The sequence below is a fragment of the Staurois parvus genome, unplaced genomic scaffold, assembly GCF_062004578.1.
Source record: "Staurois parvus isolate SC_StPar_1 unplaced genomic scaffold, SC_StPar_1.0 ptg001291l, whole genome shotgun sequence".
Taxonomy (NCBI): domain Eukaryota; kingdom Metazoa; phylum Chordata; class Amphibia; order Anura; family Ranidae; genus Staurois; species Staurois parvus.
The window spans coordinates 281,011-287,699 of record NW_028319087.1 but is presented as its reverse complement, the minus strand read 5'-3'; positions in this window follow the sequence as shown (position 1 = coordinate 287,699).

Sequence of the window (6,689 nt, the reverse complement as noted above, 5' to 3'; positions counted from 1 at the left end):
TTTGGGCACCCTGCAGAATTTATAGCATGCACTGCCCCTTTGCCAAGCTGAGACCTGCCAGTGTCATGGATTGTTCTCAGTCATCGTCTGGGAAGACCAGGTGATGTCAATCTCAAAGGTTTTAAATGCCCAGACTCATCTGACCTTGCCCCAACAATCAGCACCATGGGTTCTTCTAAGCAGTTGTCTAGAAAACTGAAACTGAATATAGTTGACGCTCACAAAGCTGGAGAAGGATATAAGAAGATAGCAAAGCGTTTTCAGATGTCAATATCCTCTGTTCGGAATGTAATTAAGAAATGGCAGTCATCAGGAACAGTGGAAGTTAAAGCAAGATCTGGAAGACCAAGAAAAATATCAGACACAACAGCTCGCAGGATTGTGAGAAAAACAATTCAAAACCCACGTTTGACTGCACGATCCCTCCAGAAAGATCTGGCAGACACTGGAGTTGTGGTACACTATTCCACTATAAAGAGATACTTGTACAAATATGGTCTTCATGGAAGAGTCATCAGAAGAAAACCTCTTCTATGTCCTCACCACAAAAATCATCGTTTGAACTTTGCAACATGCAACATGCATCGTTTGAACCTATAGACAAGCCTGATGCATGTTGGAAACAAGTTCTGTGGACAGATGAGGTTAAAATTGAACTTTTTGGCCGGAATGAGCAAAGGTACGTTTGGAGAAGAAGGGGCACAGAATTTAATGAAAAGAACCTCTGTCCAACTGTTAAGCATGGGGTTGGATCAATCATGCTTTGGGGTTGTGTTGCAGCCAGTGGCACAGGGAACATCTCACGAGTAGAAGGAAAAATGGATTCAATAAAATTTCAGCAAATTTTGGATAAGTTAAAGAGAGGATGGCTTCTACAAATGGATAATGATCCTAAACACACCTTGAAATCCACGGGGGATTACATCAAGAGGAGTAAACTGAAGGTTTTGCCATGGCCTTCACAATCTCCTGACCTCAACATAATTGAAAATCTATGGATAGACCTTAAAAGAGCAGTGCGTGACAGACAGCCCAGAAATCTCAAAGAACTAGAAGACTTTTGTAAGGAAGAATGGGCAAAGATACCTCAAACAAGAATTGAAAGACTCTTGTCTGGCTACAAAAAGCGTTTACAAGCTGTGATACTTGCCAAAGAGGGCAGTACAAGATATTAACTCTGCAGGGTGCCCAAACTTTTGCAGACGCCATTTTTTTGTTTTCTGTTATTTTGAAAGTGTAAATGATGGAAATAAAATCTAACTTTTGTTGACATATTATAAGAATGTCTAATCTGTAATTTGATGCCTTTTGGAGATTTTTCCATCTTTCCTTGGCTTCTTTATGCACATTAATACAAATTTTTAGCTGGGGTGCCCAAACTTTCGATCCCCACTGTATATAAACATACAGAGACCAACAGCACAGCAAAGAGATAGAGAGAGGTGAATGGGTTAAGGTACTTGCCAAAGTCCTGGGTTAGCAGATCCAAGTTTCAGAGCAAAAGGGCACGGGTCTCCCCAGGTGGTATTGATGTTAAAATAGGAGACGTCTTAAACTTACACTCTTAGGCCTGACAGCCTATTTTGTAGTCCCCAGCAGGGGGTGCCTCTGAAGTAAAGGACAAATACCCCGCTTAGGGCATGGAGGTATGGGTGGATACCTCAACTAGAACCAAAATCTCCCGTAACTCATATTTTGGCCCATAACTTTCCAGTTGCACAACTGACATTCCACCCGCGGGTAGATTATTATGCAGACACGTCTGAGGATTGATTAGATATGAATTATGAAATTATACACTGTACGGTTCACGAGATCTACTTTTCTGTTTTCCTATGTATCCGAGACAATGCGAGTAACCTATCAAACTGTTCGCCTTCTCGTGGCCAATCTGACGATAGGTCCGGTTTTTATGTAAGTCTCTCATATTTCAAGATATGAGACATAGGGGAGAAATGGATTTTAAAAAGTGTTTCTCTGATTCTGTCACCTACGCTGAGTTAGGTTTATTAGGTTGGAATCTCTTTCAAATCCTGGGAAAGCTTGCTTTATCTCTTACGACTGTGAATGGGGTATGTAGCGCTAAAGAACAAATAACAAGCAAGGAGGGTGTCACCATATATAGTAACAACACAATAGTTCATATAATATAGCCAGAAGGAAGATGGAAATGATCCAATGGTGTTCCAGATCCCATTCAGTGGAATAAGAAAAAATAGTGAGGTTGTGCGCTTACCACAAGTACACACAATATGAGCATTGTATGCAAATAAACAGCAACCGGGCGTCACGGTCTGGTCAGCAGCCTGGGCAACATCTGGTCATATGAGGACATCTGGGTCACAGGTCCAACGCTGTCCAGGCCCCCTCTGGCTCTCAAATCCAAATCGCCACCTTGCAAAGCTCATTAAAAAACGAGCCGGGAGGCAAGAAAGTGCTAATAGTGAAGTACGTTTATTAAGAACACAAGAAGTGAGCAAAAAAAGCAAGAACTCACTTCGATAAAAATATATACATCCAGGCCCAATAGATAGGCTCCCTGGTGGTTAGTGGTTCACTCAGCATGCAAAGCATACATATCCAGGTCCAATAGATAAGTCCCTGGTGGCTAGTGGTATCATCAGCATAAAGACATAGAATTTAAAATTAGTGATGACAAAGATACTCATCCTGGTCTGGTGAAGATATTCCCTGGTGACTAGTGGTTCCCTAGTAGCAAAGGCGTCAGTAGGGTGGATCCCCTAACATGTTTCGAGCTAAAGCTCGTTTTCAAAGGGGTGAATCCTGCCCTTAGAAGCCAGTTTAAAAATACCCGCGGTCGCGCATGCGCATTACGCACCACGCGCCGCTCCGGGATACTGCGCATGCGCGAATGATGTCACACGCTACCGTGTAACTACTGCACATGCGCGAGCGCATCATCAACATGGACGCTGAAGCCCAATATCAATATCTGCCCACACATAGGCAGGCTTAGGGCGGGTCTGAACGGCTGCTCTTTTCCTTCATAGAAACGGAGACCAGAGCAGCGTCTTTTAATAATGTAAACACAGTCTAGATACACTTGACCACCAGGGAAATATATCAGAGCCATAAAATACATTTAAATCAATGACAATGACATAAATTTAAAAGAACGACATATGTTCAATGCTATACATATAAAAACTTCTGGATCCCATTTAATTAGAGTCCTTCTAATGATCCATCAGTTAATGCACCCAAGGTAAAACATATAGTAAATAAATCATTAATAAAACAATAAGACCATGACACATTTCAGTGACTTATATATAGTAATATCATAAATAGGTGTCACATACACATAACAAATGGTCAAAACGATACTAATGATCATATAATGTCATGTAAAAAAATTATAAAAAATACAAGGATTATTATATTTTAACTAGCACAGTTAATATTATTAAATAAAATAGAGCAAACGCTCAAAAGTGCAGAAAAAAACCCCTCCTGCACAATAATCTAGATCTCCCTATTTAAAATGAACCTATTAGTGTCAAAGAGGGATACAAACCATCTATAAATGATAAATCAAATCATATATATATAGCTGGAACAAAAATCATTACCCAGCCTAAATAAATCAGTTTGAATTAAAACCCAGGAACCCCATTCCATCACTCAATGGTGAAACCATATAATAAATGCACCCCAGGTTAGAGTATGATAAACCGAAATTACCAAATTATTTGTAGAAAAATTAGAACCATAGTATAGAGGTTCATTGAGGCGGAGCCTAACCATGGCGGCTGAGGAGAGCCCGTTGTAGGAGCTCTCGGACAAGTTCCTCCACCCGACCTCCCCAAACCCCCTATATGTAATGCGGTAGCTCAGCGAAAAAACTTACTACATCATGGTAGCCCCCCTCGGATAAACGGAGGAGTTCTGTGGGAGAGCTGATCCGAGAGACGGGGTTCGGCTGCGCGGCTCGACGGTGACGGCGTGTCTAGCGCTGGGAGACGAGGAGGAGCGGCGTGGCCACGTGGTTAGCCGCTAAGCACTGCTGGGAAACCAGGAAGCCGGCCGGCGTCTTGGGCTGAGAGAAAGGAGCTGCCCTGCTTATGGGCTCACTTCTCGGAGTCCTGTGTGCCGGTCCAATACTCGGAGCCCTGTTGCCGGTTCACTGTCTGGTGCCCTGCTTGCTGCCTCACTGCTCGGAGCTCTGCACGCCAACCCACTGCTCGGAGCCGATTGCCGGTTCCTACCCGGAGCTCTGTTTGCCGGCTCATTAGCCGAGGCCCTGATTGCCGGTCAATTATCGGGAGCCCTACCTACTGGTCCACTGCCTGGGGCCCTGTTTGCCGGTTCACCGCTCGGAGCCCTGCTTGTGAAGGAGGAGAGGCACTGGGGATTGGAGAGAGAAAGGTGGAAGATGCCCTAGGGAGTCCCCTAAATGAACACACTGCCCAGCTGAAAGACAGATGAAGAGAGCTGCTAACCGGGACACGAGAGGAAGAGAGATACGAGGAGGGTGAGTGACTCTGGCCGAAACTTGATAAATATTGTACTCTGTTGTGAGTTGTTAGGAGAAGCAGTGTATGAGAGAAGAGAGGGGACCCCCCTCGATTGGGGAATGTAAAGGAGTGGAAAGGAGAAGAGGAAAAATGAAAGAAAAGTTTGAAAACCAAGCAAGTGGATAAGGTGTGACGTGTATATTAATAGTTGTCTCTCCTTAACCCCGAGCCTATAAAGAATAAGAGCCATAGAAGAATGAAAAATAAAAATGCAAAAGGAAGTGGGCTTAAAGGGACTCAGACCGGTACTATCAAAAAATATACCTCCCAGGGAAATATAACCCCAGAAAGGCCTCAGGATAAAAGTGGAAAAGGTGAAGTAGACCTAAACCTGGAAAGTAGCCCTAGACTATCACTAGGCCTTGACACTAGTAGCCAACAAATATCAGCTAATATAGAGATGGAGAAAGACTTACAAATACCAAACAAAAAAGAAATGGCAGAAATGTTCAAAGAATTGGAGAAAACAATAAAACAAGAAATTGTAAATATTCGAAATGATCTGGGACACCTTTTGGTGAGAGTGGAAGAAACGGAGGAAAAAGTCAAAAATCAGTCCCAAACTATCTCTGAATTAGAAAAAGAAATAATCAATATAGGGAAAGCCCAAGAAAAATTGCTCTATAAGGCTGAGACACAAGAAAATAGGAATAGGAGGAGAAATATTAGGATACGAGGGGTCCCAGAGAACTCAAAAGGAGAAAATCTGCAAGAGCTGGTCTGTAAAATATTAAACTCTATAATGGACAGCACTGATATGGAAAAGACTAAAATAGAAGGAATTTTTAGGCAAGGAAAACTCCAAGGATATTCGGGAAAGGAAAGGCCAAGAGATATACTGGTTAAATTTTGTGAGTTTCTAGATAAAGAAAAAATTTGGAAAAGGATTAAGGGAAAATCAGTAATTATGTACGAAGGAAAGGACATACAGATATATGCGGATTTGTCACCAGAGACTCTGTGGAGAAGGAGAACCCTTAGACCTCTATTGGAAAGATTGAAAGAACAGAATGTGCAATACAGATGGGGGATCCCTGAGTGCCTAATAGGATGGAAAAATGGAGTTACAGCATATCTCAGGTTCCCAGAAGATTTTAAAAATTTTTGCGATAGACTTAAACTACAAAGAATGGAGATTCCTGGTTGGGAAGAAGAACATTGGGAAATTAGAACGAAAAGAAAAGAGGACTGGCAATTTGTTGGGGGGACTGGCAATTTGTCTCTCCTGTCTCTCTCTGCCTTCTCCCTACCGTCCTCAAACCACTGTTATTGAGATATTTTGGTAGGACTTGGGGGTTAAAGGGGAGGTTGGGGAAGGGGAAAAGTTGTCCATGGTTGGAGTTTTTAGCCCTAAAGATTAAATCAAAAGTGGATCATATTTCCACAAATGATTAGTAGGCCTAAAAAGAGGGGGGGGGAAGGAGGGGGGAGGGTTGGGAAAATAGGAGGGAGGGGGATGGGAGGATAAATCTCTGCAGGATAAGAGAAGATATAAAAGCAAGAAAGAGAGAGGAAGAGAGAAAATATATAGATGGAGGAAAAAAGGGGAGACCCAAGGAAGATGGAAGAGATACAGTTTAAAACATATAATGTAAATGGGCTGAACTGTCCTGGGAAAAGATTTAGATTATTTAAAGAACTACATCACAGGGCAGCCTCAGTGATATTTCTGCAGGAGACACACTTTGAGATAGAATCAAATGTTAAGTTAAAATCTAGATACCATCCAATATGGTATTTTGCAGATTCACCGGTTAAAAGAGCAAAAGGTGTAGCAATCGGGCTGGCAAAGAATATTAGGTTTGAGTTGGAAGATAGAAAAACAGACCCAGAGGGAAGATTTTTGTTTTTAAAGGGCAAGTTACAGGAGATCGAATGTACATTGGCTAATATCTATTGTCCTAATATAAGACCGGAGGAGTATTTGAAAAAAGTATTGAGAAAGCTGATGGATTTTAAAAAAGGGCACCTGATTCTTGCAGGAGATTTTAACTTTTGCATGGATCCACAAAAAGATGCTACTTCCCACACACAGAGGGAGGGATGTAGGGCCCTGAAACTATTGAAAAAAGAATTACACACATGTCAACTGATAGATGCCTGGAGAATCACACATATGCAAGATAGGGACTACACCTTTTTTTCCAACAT